The 17,500-nt window shown below is 48.0% G+C and overlaps 1 long non-coding RNA gene across 2 annotated transcripts in view; it reads left to right on the plus strand.

Annotated features, from left to right (window-relative positions):
• Window positions 1–4,300: 4,300 nt before the first annotated feature.
• The window catches only part of LOC125293698, a 13,456-nt gene continuing 256 nt past the window's right edge, over window positions 4,301–17,500 (plus strand). Inside the window, exons 1-2 of one of the 2 annotated variants that reach the window (XR_007193400.1) lie at window positions 4,301–4,310; window positions 9,646–9,690. This is a non-coding gene — a long non-coding RNA (uncharacterized LOC125293698). Of the gene's footprint in view, window positions 4,311–9,468; window positions 9,691–17,500 lie in introns of those variants that run through there. The other variant, XR_007193399.1, reaches the window with a different exon arrangement.

Below are 17,500 nucleotides of genomic sequence, written 5' to 3' on the forward strand. Positions count from 1 at the left end.
GCAGCAGCAGCAGCAGCTCCTCCAGCTTAATGGGCGTTGAGGCGTGACGCTCCCTCCCTCACACACACACACACACACACACACACACACACACACACACACACACACACAGCCTCTGTGCTGGCCCCTGGGCAGGCCCAGGGAGCAGCCCGGGAGATGTCGCTCATTAAAAACTCACAAACACAAACAAGACCAGCTCTGTTCTCCGGCTAGGTAAAACCGCTCAACATGCCGCCATTATGCAAGAAATCTTCTGATCGGACTTCTACCCCCCACCCCACCCCACCCCTTTTGTTTATTTTCATCGGTTTTCTTTTTTTAAAATCTATGAACTCTTTTTGAACTGCTAATGCAGGAAGTGTGGAAAAATTCTCCAGGGTGTGCGTTTCCCTTTAAAAAAAGTGCACCTGAAACTCCGTCTCTGAGAGAGCCCACCGTGGGGCCGAGCTGCAGCGTGTAACCACGGCGATTCCAAACAGAACGTTCAGATATTCATCCTGCCTGCGCTCCCAGTCGGCTGTTAACAACACGCTCATCACACATCAAACTGCGTTTGTTTGTGCCTGGTTGTCGTGTGTGTGTGTGTGTGCAGTGTGAGTGTGTTTGTGCCTGGTTGTGCGTGTGTGTGTGTGTGTGTGCAGTGTGAGTGTGTTTGTGCCTGGTTGTCGTGTGTGTGTGTGTGTGTGCAGTGTGAGTGTGTTTGTGCCTGGTTGTCGTGTGTGTGTGTGTGTGTGTAAGCGTGAGTGTGTTTGTGCCTGGTTGTCTTGTGTGTGTGTGTGTGAGTGTGTTTGTGCCTGGTTGTCTTGTGTGTTTGTGCCTGGTTGTCGCGTGAGTGTGTTTGTGCCTGGTTGTCTTGTGTGTGTGTGTGTGTGAGTGTGTTTGTGCCTGGTTGTCGTGTGTGTGTGTGTGGCGTGGTGTGTGTGTGTGTGTGTGTGGCGTGTGTGTGTTTGTGCCTGGTTGTGTGTGTGTGTGTAGCGTGAGTGTGTGTGTGTGTGCAGCATAAGTGTGTTTGTGCCTGGTTGTCGTGTGTGTGTGTGCAGTGTGAGTGTGTTTGTGCCTGGTTGTCTTGTGTGTGTGTGTGTGTGTGTGTGTGTGTGTGTGTGTGTGTGTGCAGCATGAGTGTGTTTGTGCCTGGTTGTCTTGTGAGTGTGTTTGTGCCTGGTTGTCGTGTGTGTGTGTGTGTGTTTTGTGCCTGGTTGTCGTGTGTGTGTGTGTGTGTGTGTGTGTGTGTGCAGCATGAGTGTGTTTGTGCCTGGTTGTCTTGTGTGTGTGAGTGTGTTTGTGCCTGGTTGTCGTGTGTGTGTGTGTGGGTGTGTGTGTGTGTGTGTGTGCAGCATGAGTGTGTTTGTGCCTGGTTGTCTTGTGTGTGTGTGTGTTTGTGCCTGTGTGTGTGTGTGTGTGTGCAAGTGGTTTTGTGTGTGTGTGTGTGTGTGTGTGTGCAGCGTGAGTGTGTTTGTGCCTGGTTGTCTGTGTGTGTGTGTGTGTGTGTGCAGTGTGTTTGTGCCTGGTTGTTGTGTGTGTGTGTGTGTGTGTGTGTTGTGCCTGGTGGTGTGTGTTTGTGTGTGTTGGTTATTTTATTGTTGTCGTGTGTGTGTGTGTGTGCAGCGTGAGTGTGTTTGTGCCTGGTTGTCGTGTGTGTGTGTGTGTGTGTGTGCAGCGTGAGTGTGTTTGTGCCTGGTTGTTGTGTGTGTGTGTGCAGCGTGAGTGTGTTTGTGCCTGGTTGTCTTGTGTGTGTGTGTGTGTGTGTGGCGTGAGTGTGTTTGTGCCTGGTTGTTTGTGTGTGTGTGTGTGTGCAGCGTGAGTGTGTTTGTGCCTGGTTGTCTTGTGTGTGTGTGTGTGTGTGTGCAGCGTGAGTGTGTTTGTGCCTGGTTGTTTGTGTGTGTGTGTGTGTGTGTGTGATGTGTGTTTGTGCCTGGTTTGTGTTGTGTGTTGTGTGTGTGTGTGTGTGTGTGCATGAGTGTGTTTGTGCCTGGTTGTCTTGTGTGTGTGTGTGTGTGTGCAGCGTGAGTGTGTTTGTGCCTGGTTGTCGTGTGTGTGTGTGTGCAGCGTGAGTGTGTTTGTGCCTGGTTGTCGTGTGTTGTGTGTGTGTGTGTGCAGTGTGAGTGTGTTTGTGCCTGGTTGTCGTGTGTGTGTGTGTGTGTGTGCAGCGTGAGTGTGTTTGTGCCTGGTTGGTGTGTGTGTGTGTGTGCAGCATGAGTGTGTTGGTAATAGAGCGGGACTTATGAGGTGGTGGAGTCCTGGGTGACACACTCAGAGAACCTCTCGCTCTCGCCAGCCAAACAAGCCAAGGCTGCCCTGGTACTAAATAACCAGCACTCCAATCCTACAAGCTCGCCCTACCTCCCTCTGTCTCTCTCGCCTGCCACACACACCGCTAAACAAACTGCATCTCGTGCACACACACACACACACACACACACCCTCCTCTGGTTTGCATTCATGTCAGGAGAGCGGCTGCTTGTTTGTCTAGAGATTTTCTTGGCTATTTGCTCTTTGCTGTGTTGCTTTTTGAATGCCCCCCCTCCGCCCCCCCCAGATGTTTACACAAGGCGCGGGCCTGTGTATCATGCCACCTGCCAGATCTGTTGATGGCAGCACCTGGTTAATGTTAAATTGCTGCAGAACGACAATGTGTTTGTTAATAAACACCCAAAGCGGGGCCTCACTGTTTACTGTCGCCATGGCGCCAATCGGACGTTTCACAAACAAGGCTATCTGGTTTCTGCCCTCCGGTCCCCCCGCACTGCAGACTCGTCCACACAGAGCCAGGAGGCCCGTCCACCAGGCCATGTACGGGACCACAAACGCAACACACATGCCTGTCTGGAAACTTTCTTTTTATGTTCCTCTGTAAAAGTGACTATTTTTTGAAGTAAGCAAATTTTACAGTTTTTTTAGATATTTGGTGGGGGAAATCAACGATCTCCCTGTTTTTTGGCCAGCTACTCGCAAACTGTTTCACCGGGAAGCAGCACTTAAAGGATAATTCCGGTGTGATATTGACCTAAAGTGTGTTGAAACATGATACCGGGTGTGAACGTATGTCTCATAGCTCACCTCGGCTTGTCCCCTGCACTCAGAAATCTGGCGCTAGTTAGCCAATGCTACCATCACAGTGTTTCGTTGTGGTACCTCGGGTATCGGCCTAGCCATGCAAATAAATCACTGTTTTACACCATTTACGAGGCTCAAAGTAGCTCCATACTTAATTGGTAGACTTCCAAGGGCCTTGTCATTTAAAACAAGACATGGAGAACTTTGAAAAAGCACTGGTAGTTTATTTACAAGACGATTTATACACACTCGGCATCATGTTTCAACACACTTTAGGTCAAAATCACACCGGAATTATCCTTTTAAGCGAGGGCTATGCCAGCACTTAAGTGAGGGCTATGGCTGCTCGCAAACGTAATACTTCATGGGCAGTTGGTAGGCATGTTTGGAGTCACTCCAATCCCACAATCCCCTGCTCTGATGCTACCATCTCAGCTGAGGTTAGCTGCAGACATGTGCTGCGGAGGGCAGCTTTTGGCTGGTTGATTGGTCTACTCAGTGAAAACACATACTACCAGAGCCATCACTCCCTCAACTCATGTGAATCAGATATTTACCAAAGATGTCAGAAGGAGCTCTAAAAAAAAAAGGTCACTATCAGCCAGGCCTATTTTCAGCTAATCGTACCAGGAGTAGGGTTGCAAAATTTTCAAAGTTGGAAACTTTCCATGGGAATTAACAGGAATATATGGGAATTAATGGGAATAAACTGGGAATGTTTAATATGGCAAGTTAGTCTATAACAGGGAACTTAAATGTAATGGACAAAACCCCATCTTGCAGCATAATATTAGTTAAAACAACCTGATTTAATGCCATTTCAGTCAAATTTCTACCCTGCACATATGTCAATCACATGCACACAGCATTCGGCATAGGCTACTAGACATAAAGGAAACCTATGGTGCGTTCATATGCATGGGGAAAAAATGTTCCAACCAATTGGATTTTGTTGAGTGGTGTGGTGTATCTTGGGCAGTTCAGTGTTGCTAGTTTAGCACGCTAGTAAACCATAGGCAGAGAATGGGATTCCCGCTAGCATGCTAGCTAGCTTTGTATGCTAAGCTAAGCAAAAATCCAAACATACAAATCATATTGCTTATTACGAAACAAAATGTTAATGTTTGTATATGAAACAGTTTGAATGAATTACCCAAAATTACATGTTAATTCCCATAAATTCCTATTAATTCCCATGGTAAGTTTCTGGAAAGTTTCCGGAAATTTTCCGCCCCTTTGCAACCCTAACCAGGAGTGTGTTCCTGTGTTTAGCCGTGTGTGCAGCCACCAGGAGTGTGTTCCTGTGTTCAGCCGTGTGTGTGCAGCTACCAGGAGTGTGTTCCTGTGTTCAGCCGTGTGTGTGCTGATATAACCGTACCAGGAGTGTGTTCCTATGTTCAGCCGTGTGTGTGCAGCTACCAGGAGTGTGTTCCTGTGTTCAGCCGTGTGTGTGCTGATATAACCCGTTACCAGGAGTGTGTTCTATGTTCAGCCGTGTGTGTGCAGCTACCAGGAGTGTGTTCCTGTGTTCAGCCCGTGTGTGCAGCTACCAGGAGTGTGTTCCTGTGTTCAGCCGTGTGTGTGCAGCTACCAGGAGTGTGTTCCTGTGTTCAGCCATGTGTGTGCTGATATAACCGTACCAGGAGTGTGTTCCTATGTTCAGCCGTGTGTGTGCAGCTACCAGGAGTGTGTTCCTGTGTTCAGCCGTGTGTGTGCAGCTACCAGGAGTGTGTTCCTGTGTTCAGCCGTGTGTGTGCTGATATAACCGTACCAGGAGTGTGTTCCTGTGTTCAGCTGTGCGTGTGTGTGTGTGTGTGCGTGTGTGTGCTAATCCAGGTGTCCGCTGCTTGTGGAAGTAAACTCCCAGTGACCTGTGATTGGCTAGAACAGGGGTATTCAATTAATCTTCAGCGAGGTCCAGTTACGGAAAATTTCCTCGAGGAAAGGTCCGGAGCATCATAATGTTTAACGTGCGTGTTTAGGCTGTGTATATATGTATGTATGTATAATATTAGGATGGATGGATGGAGCCTAGTTGTAGAGATAGATAGATAGATAGATAGATAGATAGATAGATAGATAGATAGATAGATAGATAGATAGATACTTTATTGATCCCCAAGGGAAAATTCAAGAAATAGAAGATTGTAGGCCTAGGCCTAATGTTTAATGTGAAATAAAATAAGTAGCCTAAAAGGCAACATTCGAAATGAGGAGAAATAAGGCAAGATAAGAGTAACTAGGAGAAAAACTGAGTAGCCTTGGCTATTTTTAAGATCTTAACGTGAACTTAAAATAAAATTTGAGCTGAGACAAGGATGGATATTCCACAGCTGGTCCCTAGGGTTCCTTGAACCCATTAATCAGCAAGTTTAGTTTTTTTTATGTTGACCCGAAATCCTGGAAACCCAGGAATATCACATTGTTGGGCAGTGAATGCATGTAGGCTTAACTAGATTGTGGTGGATCAATCATATTGCCTTCTTAAATCGTAAAATATTCTGTGGTCTCAGTTCACTGTTGAATGGGCCTAGCCTACCCTATGCTTGCTCAAAATATATGCTTTGTCTAGTAGAGGTTCTTCAAATTGGCTTAAAATCGCCTGTCTCAGAATATATAGAAAGAGGTCCAGGGCAATTCAGCAAAACTGTCACATCCATATTTAGTTGCGTTATATGGGCGTGGCCAGTTTTCAAACGATACCCCATTATCGATATATAAAATCTGTTCTAAGCTGTCTAGCTTTCTCCTCTTTTGAGCAATGGATAATTTGAAAATAACTTACTTTATAGTTAGCAGATATCCATCTGATTGTTTCGTCCGTCTCCTCTCCTAAACTCGTTTCAGGCTATCAGTCTCTTCCCCATAGTAGGCTACTTTACTCACTGACTCGACTTTATCAAATTCACAGATTTCACTGGCTGAGTAGCAGCAAAGCGAAATGATGGTTCCTAAAGCCCCTGAAGTAAATGCTGTTATCCTAACCAACGAAACATTTAAGGCAGCTTTTAGAAAAATCTTCGTGAAAATCTAAATTAGGCTATTATGGTCTGGGTCGGATAGGATCACGTCACCAGTCGGACTGGGACATGATCCCATCATTTGGTGATCCCTGGGCTAGAACCTCCGTAGATCAGCAGCCGGACTGTTCCGCTGGCCCTACCTTGTTCTCCTCTGTGGCGTTGTTTGCGTCTGGTTCCTGGGACTTCAGGGTGAATCTAAACAAGCGTCACACCAGATGCCACTCCTCTGGTTTCCCCGTGTCCACTGCTCTTAGCTGTCCTCTCAGTATGTCAGCGACACTGTAAACAGCATGATGTGTGGGGGCTGGGGGCCTCGCAGGCTGGACTGGGCTCTGTGCTGGGTTGGGGGCGTTGGGTTGGGTTGGGGGGCTGGGTCAGGGGGCTGGACTAGGTTTGGGGGGCTGGGTTGGGGGGCTGGGTCAGGGGGCTGGACTGAGTCAGCAGGCTGGTTGTGGCAGCTCAGGATGTGTGTGTTTTCCAGACCGATGCCAACCAGTCTCCAGAGACCCCGGCGTCATGTGATGCGTGTGGGTTAATAATGAATCACATCCACTGGTGCAAGGGTTCACACTGTGTGTGTGGGTGTGTGTGCAGGTGTGTGAGACGACATGCAGGAGTCGAGAGGCCCGAACCAAGCGATCCAGTGGCAGCATGGCGTCGCAGAGGCCCGGCAGAGCCGGGATAGCCGCGGCTGGATCGCCATCCAATCAGGGAGCAGAGGCCAGCCTACCGCACACACAGCAGGTAGCCCCACACACCTGCCTACCGCACACACCTGCCTACCCCACACACAGCAGGTAGCCCCACACACCTGCCTACCGCACACACCTGCCTACCGCACACACCTGCCTACCGCACACACAGCAGGTAGCCCCACACACCTGCCTACCCCACACACCTGCCTACCCCACACACAGCAGGTAGCCCCACACACCTGTCTGTCTGTCTGCCTGTTTTTCTCGCTCTCAGCTCGCTCTGTGTCTGTTTTTCTGTCATTCTGCCTGTCTCTCTCTCCGCCTGTCTGTCTGTCTGTCTGTCTGTCTGTCTGTCTCTCTGTCTCTCTGCTTGTTATGTATGTTCTGTATAGAAACGTTGATCGGTCTCGTAGACTTGTGGCTGGTGCCCAATCCCAACACACAGCTCTCTCCATTAGATGGCATTCAGCCAGCCAGTGCTGTTGATTCAGTGTGATTGAGTTATGGCCACCCACTGAAGTCTCACCCATGGCCTGTGTGCAGTTAGACTCTCGGGCGCGTGAAGAGTCGGCCCGTCTGGCCTTGAGTGAGGGGCGTCCACTCCCTATTTTCTACAGTCGTCCCCACACCCTGTGTGTGTGTGTGTGTGTGTGTGTGTGTGTGTGTGTGTGTGTGTGTGTGTGTGTGTGTGTGTGTGTGTGTGTGTGTGTAGTCGTCCCCACACAACAGCTGAACGACTGGCCTGGAGCACATATGTCGCCACACCAAATGCTTTTGCGTTGGCATCCTAAGGGAGATCTTTGGGGTGTGTGTGTGTTTGTTTCTTTGTATATATGTGAGATACCCGTGGGCCTGTGTGTGTGTGTGTGTGAGAGAGATGCCTGTGGGCCCGTGTGTGTGTGTGTGAGATGCCTGTGGGCCCGTGTGTGTGTGTGAGTGTGTGTGTGAGATGCCTGTGGGCCCGTGTGTGTGTGTGTGTGAGAGAGATGCCCTGTGTGTGTGTGTGTGTGTGTGTGTGTGTGTGTGTGTGAGATGCCTGTGGGCCCGTGTGTGTGTGTGTGTGAGAGAGAGAGATGCCCTGTGGGCCCCTGTGTGTGTGTGTGTGTGTGAGATGCCTGTGGGCCCGTGTGTGTGTGTGTGTGAGAGAGATGCCCTGTGGGCCCCATGCTGTGGAACCCACAACATTCTGCCCGCTGCGCCCCACATTAGACATTCCAGGCGGATGATGTCATATGAGGCTATGGAGAGGGACACACAGCTGTGGGGAGGACCCCCACACACACACACACACACACACACACACGCGCACACACACTCCAGTACTCTCCCAGACATGTACACACACACACCAGACGTTTTATGTCACGGCTTTTCATACTTAAGAGCTTCGACTTTGCATTGTCTGCCTGTCTCCTAGTTCTTCTAAATTCCCCCCCTCTCTCACTCATCTCTCTCTCACTCACTCACTCTCTCTCTCTTTCTCTCTTTCTCTCACTCTTTCTCTCATCTCTCTCTCACTCACTCACTCTCTCTCTCTTTCACTCTTTCTCTCATCTCTCTCTCTCTTCATCTCTCTCTCTCACTCGGTCTTTCCCCTGTCTTCCTGTTCCTGCCCAGATGTTTGACCCCAGATGTTTGACCCCAGATGTTTGACCCCAGATGTTTGACCCCTGGAGGTGTGAGGGTCGTGAACTCTCTGCCTCTCGCTGCTCTTTTCGAGTTGCTGTTGGCTGCTTCCCCTGTCTGGGTTATTTTGGCTTTGGCTTTAGGAGTAGGGGGGGCATTGGGGGGGTTGGGGTGTGAGCGAGTGGAGGAGACAGGTTCTCAGAGGAAAGCTATGTCCTTTCACTTCTGCATGCCACCTACGCCCGCTCCTCCACCCCTTTCACTCGGGCATGCCACCTACACCCTCTCCTCCACCCCTTTCACTCGGGCATGCCACCGCTCTGGCTAACACAGCTGATTGGTCTTCATGCCACTGTGTTTGTTGAATGTTGTTTTGTAGCCATAAAAGGTTTGAGTTGATTTGTGCCTTCTGAGTCCAAATTTGCTCCCGTACGTCTGCTGCCCACTGGCCTTGAGGAGGTGCTGCCCACTGGCCTTGAGGAGGTGCTGCCCACTGGCCTTGAGGAGGTGCTGCCTACTGGCCTTGAGGAGGTGGCTACTGCTCTTGAGGAGGTGGCGTGTTTATTCAGCATGTTCAGTGATGAAGGTTTAAGAAGTGAAGATGGCGTGGCGTTGTGGCGTGGCGTGGCGTTGGGGCGTGGCGTTGGGGCGTGGCGTGGCGTGGTGTGGCGTGGCGGCACGGCGTGGCGTGGCGTGGCGTGGAATAACAGTGCTGGGTGGCGGGTTGATGGGTGGTTATTTGCAGTAATGGGGCGGTGTGATCATGGCACTGTTCTGTTCTGTTCTGTTTGTAGAGGAGAGGGGAGGGGCTCCAGGGGGACCCAATCAGCACTCTGCTGTGATGCCACCACTGCTGCTGTTTTTCTTCATCTTCTTATTCTCATCTCTCTCTCTCTCTCTCTCTCTCTCCCTCCCTCCCTTCCTCTCTCCCACCCTCCCTCTATCCCTCTCTCTCTCCCACCCTCTCTCTCTCCCACCCTCTCTCTCTCCCACCCTCCCTCTCTCCCACCCTCTCTCTCTCCCACCCTCTCTCTCTCCCACCCTCCCTCTCTCCCTCCCTCTCTCTTCTCTCTCTCACTTTTTCTATCTTCAGGCTCTTCAAGTTGCACAACAACAACAACAACAACAACAACAACAACAACAACAACAACAACAACAACAACAACAACAACAACAACAACAACAACAACAACAACAACAACAACAACAACAACAACAACAACAACAACAACAACAACAACAACAAGGGAGGGAAGTCCCCTAGGGCCCCTGAGGCAGAGGCAGACACACAGGTAAAGCACACACACACAGACAAACAGATTCACACACACACAAACAAACAAACACACACACAAACAAACAGATTCACACACACACAAACAAACAGATTCACACACACACACACAGACAAACAGATTCACAAACACACACACAGACAAACAGATTCACACACACACAAACAGATTCACAAACACACACACACACAAACAGATTCACAAACACACACACACACAAACAGATTCACAAACACACACACACATGCCACTTTCTGTGCCAACCACAATTTCACAAGAGGGGAAGAGCAGAGTTTAGTGCAGATCAATCTTGTACAACAAAAACAACCTGAAATTGTGCAGCCTCAGCCAGTAAGCACAACCAGTACAGCCAGCTTCAAAAGCAAGCAGCCCAGACCCTAAAATTGGACATTTATAGCTTTGAAGGTAATTCACACAGTTATTTTTCTTTCACCAAAATATATTTCGTAACTTCTGTAGACATCCAAAATGGGGTGGGGGTTAAAATTAGTAGAAAAAAAAACCTGTTGCATAAAACAATTTTAAGTTGTCGTATGTATCTTTTTGCCGTGGTATAGTCTTAATTTTTTCATTAAGATGTCTTGAAAAGGTCTTACAAGTCTTTAAATTTGCACTTGGAAAATGTGCAGATACCCTGCTTTACTGTAAACACAACCTTGCTATGTTTAGGTCCATTATATATAGCCTAGCTATGCTTTACTGTAAACACAACCTTGCTATGTTTAGGTCCATTATATATAGCCTAGCTATGCTTTACTGTAAACACAACCTTGTTATGTTTAGGTCCATTATATATAGCCTAGCTATGCTTTACTGTAAACACAACCTTGCTATGTTTAGGTCCATTATATATAGCCTAGCTATGCTTTACTGTAAACACAACCTTGTTATGTTTAGGTCCATTATATATAGCCTAGCTATGCTTTACTGTAAACACAACCTTGCTATGTTTAGGTCCATTATATATAGCCTAGCTATGCTTTACTGTAAACACAACCTTGTTATGTTTAGGTCCATTATATATAGCCTAGCTATGCTTTACTGTAAACACAACCTTGTTATGTTTAGGTCCAATATATATAGCCTAGCTATGCTTTACTGTAAACACAACCTTGTTATGTTTAGGTCCATTATATATAGCCTAGCTATGCTTTACTGTAAACACGTAGATATAATCACAGCATATTTCCTCATGTTAATCCTCATCTCCCCCATGTTGCTCCTCATGTTACTCCTCATGTTACTCCTCATCTCCCCCATGTTACTCCTCATGTTGCTCCTCATGTTGCTCCTCATGTTGCTCCTCATGTTGCTCCTCATGTTACTCCTCATCTCCCCATGTTACTCCTCATGTTGCTCCTCATGTTGCTCCTCATGTTGCTCCTCATGTTGCTCCTCATGTTACTCCTCATCTCCCCCATGTTACTCCTCATGTTGCTCCTCATGTTGCTCCTCATGTTGCTCCTCATGTTACTCCTCATCTCCCCCATGTTGCTCCTCATGTTACTCCTCATGTTACTCCTCATGTTGCTCCTCATGTTGCTCCTCATGTTGCTCCTCATGTTACTCCTCATGTTACTCCTCATGTTACTCATCTCCCCCATGTTACTCCTCATGTTGCTCCTCATGTTGCTCCTCATGTTACTCCTCATCTCGCTCCTCATGTTGCTCCTCATGTTGCTCCTCATGTTGCTCCTCATGTTGCTCCTCATGTTGCTCCTCATGTTGCTCCTCATGTTACTCCTCATGTTACTCCTCATGTTACTCCTCATCTCCCCATGTTACTCCTCATGTTACTCCTCATGTTACTCCTCATGTTACTCCTCATGTTGCTCCTCATGTTACTCCTCATGTTGCTCCTCATGTTGTTCCTCATGTTGCTCCTCATGTTACTCCTCATGTTACTCCTCATCTCCCCCATGTTTGTGTGTGTGTGTGCGCGCGTATGTGCATGCACGTTTGTGTGTGTTGTGTGTGTGTGTGTGTGTGTGTGTGTGTGTGTGTGTGTGTGTGTGTGTGTGTGTGTGTGTGTGTGTGCGTGTTTTTGTTTCTTGGACTTCTCACTCTGTAGTGGCAAAGGCCTCATGTATGTGGGTTACAGCACGGTTAAACAGTAACTGTTGCATAAAAACAAGTGAAAACAAATGAGTGATTCTGTACCCTGTGGTTGTTGACAGGGACTGTGTTTGGCTGTGGCTGTTGAGCTGACATGACTCTTATGCCTGTACTTGTGTTCAACACTCAGTCTAGTGGTCTGGTAGACATTACCATCCCACAGATCAGCTGAGAGTTCAGGAAACTATTGATTTATAGGGGAGCAAATCTGGACGCATGAATTGAGATCATGGGAGAGATAAGACTGGTATTCACAATATGCACTTATGGACATGCACATGCTTGCATGTATGCACAGATTATTACATACACACACACACACACACCATGTCTCCAAGCACGGCTTTCAGCACCGTTCAGGCAGCAGAATAGTTATTGACCCACGCACACTTTCATTTGTGCTCAGAAGAGCTTTCAATGTTTCTTGGTCTCCAATGGCAACTCGGTCCCAAACACTTACTAAAGTTACCCGCTCTGATTAAATTACTCTTGTGAATGTCTATGGCTAAGGCACATGCGTCCCAGTAAACAGGAGAAGAAAGCGCTTATTAAATAAAAAATGAAAGTAAGCAGCTAGAAGCAGTCTGACTGCATGGCAAATGGAAAAAACACAGGATTATTTTGAATAGTTTAATTATAATTTGTAATATTGAGACAAAAACATTTAACCATCCATTTTTTTACGGCTGCTTTGAAGGGCGTGTCGGCGGAAAGAAGTGTTTTACAGTGGAACAGGATCTTCTGAGGTTGCTAGTCTGGAACAAGTGTTTTTTGTTTGTGTGTGTGTGTGTGGGAGAGTATGTGTGTTTGTATGTGTGGCCATTTGTGATTAGTGTTTGAGATTAAAAGCAAGATTGATGATGTGCGGATGGTTAGTTAGTCTGGGAGTGCTCCACTGCATCGGAGTGTGTGTCTGCGGGACTTCTCCATGGCCTGGAGCTGCTCTCTCTACACATCCATATTGTGATCTGTCCTGGGGATCTGTCCTGAGGATCTATCCTGGGGATCTATCCTGGTGGTCTATCCTGGTGTACTCCTGTAGCACTATGCATCACACATCCAACGTCTGAAAACACAAGACACAACAGAAAAGGTCATTTTAAGTTTTAAAAGCTTAAATAGCTGATAATATCAGTGGGCCTGAACTGAAGTGTGTTAAACTTGTGAGATCCTTAAAGGAATTATCCGGAGTAAAATGCACTTTAGATCAATTTACGGATGATTGGGAGTACATACGTTGAGTTGACATCAAAATCATGTCATTCGGATGTGTTTTGAGAAAGTTCGATTTTACCGTTTTTAGTCAAAACTTCGTTAAGCGTGGAAGTGAGAAGGGCATATTATTTAGCTACTAAAAAGCTATTTTATACCTCTTCTACAGTTCCAAACAACATTACACTTACGTGGTAGTGAGTAGAGGGTCCCTAAAGCCAAACCCAGTATCCGAGGTCTTTATGTGGTGGGATAGAGAGTCCAGAATGAATTTCATCAAGCCAGTACCTTTCCGAAATGTTGCCATCTTTGCTGCCAGCTTTAGGGAAAGTCCGTGAGTCGATTGCCAAAATTCACAATTTAGTAAATGCGATGGTTTAAAAAAAATAAAATAAAAACATAGTCCAGTCCATACAACTTCATTTCAATTTCAAAAGAAATACTGGACTATGTTTTTTTTTTTGTTTTTTTTAAACGGCGGCAATTTAAATTGTGAATTTCCAGAGCCGTGTTACTCCCATACTTGGCAATCGACTCACGGACTTTCCCTAAAGATGGCAACATTTCCGAATGGTACTGGCTTGATGAAATTCATTCTGGACTCTCTATCCCACCACATAAAGACCTCGGATACTTCAGTTTGGCTTTAGGACCTCTCTACTCACTACCACGTAAGTGTAATGTTGCTTGAACTGTAGAAGAGGTATAAAAAATAGCGCTTTGTAGCGGCGAATGATATGCCCGTCCACTTCCATGCTAACGAAGCTTTGACTAAAAAATGGTAAAATCAACTTTCTCAAAACACATCCAATGACATGATTTTGATGTCAACTCAACGCGGTGTATTCCCCAATCATCCGTAAATTGATCTAAAGTGCATTTTACCTCGATAATTCCTTTAAGGCTTGTAGAATCATAAAGAACAGCTGTTCAAGTGAACGCTGGTTTGGACATGCCACGGCTGCCTGCAGAGGCTCTAGGGCCCTGTGATGTGCGATGTGCGGCCCGTGGTCAGGTGGCAGGGTCATCAGATGGGGCCCTGTGATGTGCGGCCCGTGGTCAGGTGGCAGGGTCATCAGATGGGGCCCTGTGATGTGCGGCCCGTGGTCAGGTGGCAGGGTCATCAGATGGGGCCCTGTGATGTGGCGCCCGTGGTCAGGTGGCAGGGTCATCAGATGGGGCCCTGTGATGTGCTGCCCGCGTGGTCAGGTGGCAGGGTCATCAGATGGGGCCCGGTGTTGTGCGATGTGCGGCCCGTGGTCAGGGGGCAGGGTCATCAGATGGGCATTTCTCTGCGGGCGCTGATGGAGGCGTCCCCAGCTGCAGGCCTCGCTCTGCTGTGTTTACGCTTGAACCGGTGAATAATAAGGGAAAGAATGTTGTTTTTGTTTTGGGTGTGGAAGCCCCGACCAAACATGTCCGTGAGGTGTTGAGGCCAAATTCCCCCTGTAGTAGTTTTATTTTTCTTTCGTGCTTTTTTTTCTCTCTCTCTCTTTCTCTTTTTTTTTTCTCTCTCTCTTTTTTCCCCTCCCTCTTCAGAGTGAGGCCTGAGAAATATGTGGGGCTTTTGTTTTCCACAAACATGTTTTGGGTGTTGTTGACATTTCGTCATCAAATGGGGAAGGTGGTTTTGACACTTTGGCAAGAACAATAACAACAGCAGCTATCTGTTTGGACGTGTCTGTTGTCTTGGTTACTCCACTTATTGCTGCAGCTAGAGAGGTAGTGATGCACCACTGACGCCCTCAACATCTTTCATAGAAGGAAATGAACTCCGATACTGACACCCTTAACATCTTTAATACACGTTAATGAACTCCGCTACTGACACCCTTAACATCTTTAATACACGTTAATGAACTCCGCTACTGACACCCTTAACATCTTTTATAGAAGGAAATGAACTCCGCTACTGACGCCCTTAACATCTTTAATACACGTTAATGAACTCCGCTACTGACACCCTTAACATCTTTTATAGAAGGAAATGAACTCCGATACACCTTAACATCTTTAATACACGTTAATGAACTCCGCATTGAACACCCTTAACATCTTTTAATACACGCTAATGAACTCCGCTACTGACACCCTTAACATCTTTTATAGAAGGAAATGAACTCAGTTACTGACCCTTTAACATCTTTTATTGAAGGAAATTAACTCAGTTACTGACACCCTTAACATCTTTTATTGAAGGAAATTAACTCAGTTACTGACACCCTTAACATCTTTATACACTTGTATACACCCCTAACATCTTTTATAGAAGGTAATTGAGAATGTGGAAACTACTCTTTATCAACACAAGCAAGTCAAGGTATCATTTCCCCCCATAGAATTTCAACTGACTGAAATGTGTGCTAGAGTCTGAACATTAGCTCAGAGCGTCTCAGTGACGTGAGATGGCGTTTGCTTTGCTTAGAAGCTGGATGGAGTTGGAGGATTTCTTTAGCTGGGTTTTGCGGCGGACTGTGGATTTGCGAGTGTCATGGCCGATGGCGAGGGATGGGAACGGGCCCGTAATGCCCCATAATCAGCTGTTATTGTTTTCTCTGGAGCGCCAGCCAGCCCGTCCAGCGGTTCTGTTTACCAAACACACCAAACGGTGGCTGCTTTACTGGAAACAGTGTTTGTTTGCGGTCCAGGGGCACTTTAATTAAAACCAATCTCCAGCTCTGTTTTCTCAGCCGCTTCACATCCCCGTATATATTATTCATGCGCGTCTGTAAATGCAGCTTTAATTATTCTGTTTATGTTTGTCGTAAACATATTTTTTCCCTCCCTTCTCACCACCCCCTTCCCCCCTTCCCCTCCTCCTAACTCCCTCTGAAAGCCCTGTGTTTGTGCAGGGGGGGGGGGGCTGGGAGGTGGAGGTTGGGGGTTGGGGGTTGGGAGGTGGGAAGGGGCCTGGAGGTGAAAGGGGGCTGGTGATTACTGGTGCTGATGCCCCTCTGCTTCCTCTCTTGCTGGGCCCCTCTGCATGTGGGGCACTGGTGCGGATGCCCCTCTGCATGTGGGGCCCTGGTGCTGATGCCCCTCTGCATGTGGGGCACTGGTGCTGATGCCCCTCTGCTTCCTCTCTTGCTGATGCCCCTCTGCATGTGGGGCCCTGGTGCTGATGCCCCTCTGCATGTGGGGCCCTGGTGCTGATGCCCCTCTGCATGTGGGGCCCTGGTGCTGATGCCCCTCTGCATGTGGGGCACTGGTGCTGATGCCCCCCCCTCCTCTTTCTTCTTCTCTTTCTTCTTCTCTTTCTTCTTCTGTGCCTCTGTTTCCTCCCTGTTGTAAAAAGGAGAGAAAGAAAAACCTGGCTGCTCTTGTTCTTCTTTTCAAAGATCAAGTGAACAATGGAATCATGTCTTCATTCTCTTTTTCCATTGTCTGACCACAGTGTTTTTTGGTGTTATTGCAAACGCTGTGTAAAGTTGCAGCTGCTTAAATGACTCATTGGAGCGTAATAATGTTCAGCACCCGAAGGAGAAGTCTGGTCATATTTCTATCTGCTGCGTTCCCCTCGAAGACATCTGGCCAAGCTAGAGAGGGAAGAAGTGTCCAGAGAACACCTGTGAGGAGCGTAAGCCTGCGTAAGCCTGCGTAAGCGTAGGAGGGGAGGTGCTGTCTCTTGGGGTCAGGAGGCCGGGTCAGAACCAGGGTCCTCCGGGCTGGGTCGTCCACTCTCGTCAGGAGAGGCAGGGAGCCGTCTCAGGCTGGTGTGTGTGTGTGAGCCCAGCCGAAGGCAGGTCGATTCCAGCAGCTCCCTCACTGTTTACACAAACGTCAGGCACAGAAAATGTTTGTTATGTTTGCTTTGACAACCTCTCCCCCTCTCCCTCACACTCTTCCCTCACACTCTTCTCTCTCTCTCTCTCTCTCTCTCTCTCTCTCTCTCTCTCTCTCTCTCTCTCTCTCTCTCTCTCTCTCTCTCTCTCTCTCTCTCTCTCTCTCTCTCTCTCCTCTCTCCTCCTCTCTCTCTCCCTCTCTCTCTCCCCCTCCTCTCTCTCCCTCTCTCTCTCTCTCTCCCTCTCTCTCTCTCTCTCTACCTCCTCCTCCTCCCATCATTGGAGCGTAAATGAGGCCATGTTGGGCTGTATGTCTGAACACGACGAGGCCTGAGTGGCGCTGCGGTGCGGTGCGGTGTGGTGTGGGTGTGGTGTGGTGTGGTGTGGTGCGGTGCGGTGCTAGTTCCTCTTGGCGGAGGAGGATGGGAGTCTGTTGCCCTCACTGATGGAGCAGCCCAGAGCCCAGTGGCCAGGCAGGGCAGCCCAGAACCCAGTGGCCAGGCAGGGCAGAAGGAGATCTCCGCTGGCAAGAGCACTCCTATATGGTGCTGCATTCTGCACATGTAGTATTGTGAGCCGCTAGATACCTTGGCACACGCTAGCCAAGCACAGTGCTGATTAGAGGGGGAAGGACATGTATTATTCCTGCTTCCTGTTTTAGTGTCGTCGCCATGGTG

Source organism: Alosa alosa, chromosome 4 (genome assembly GCF_017589495.1).
Source record: "Alosa alosa isolate M-15738 ecotype Scorff River chromosome 4, AALO_Geno_1.1, whole genome shotgun sequence".
In the NCBI taxonomy this organism is placed as follows: domain Eukaryota; kingdom Metazoa; phylum Chordata; class Actinopteri; order Clupeiformes; family Clupeidae; genus Alosa; species Alosa alosa.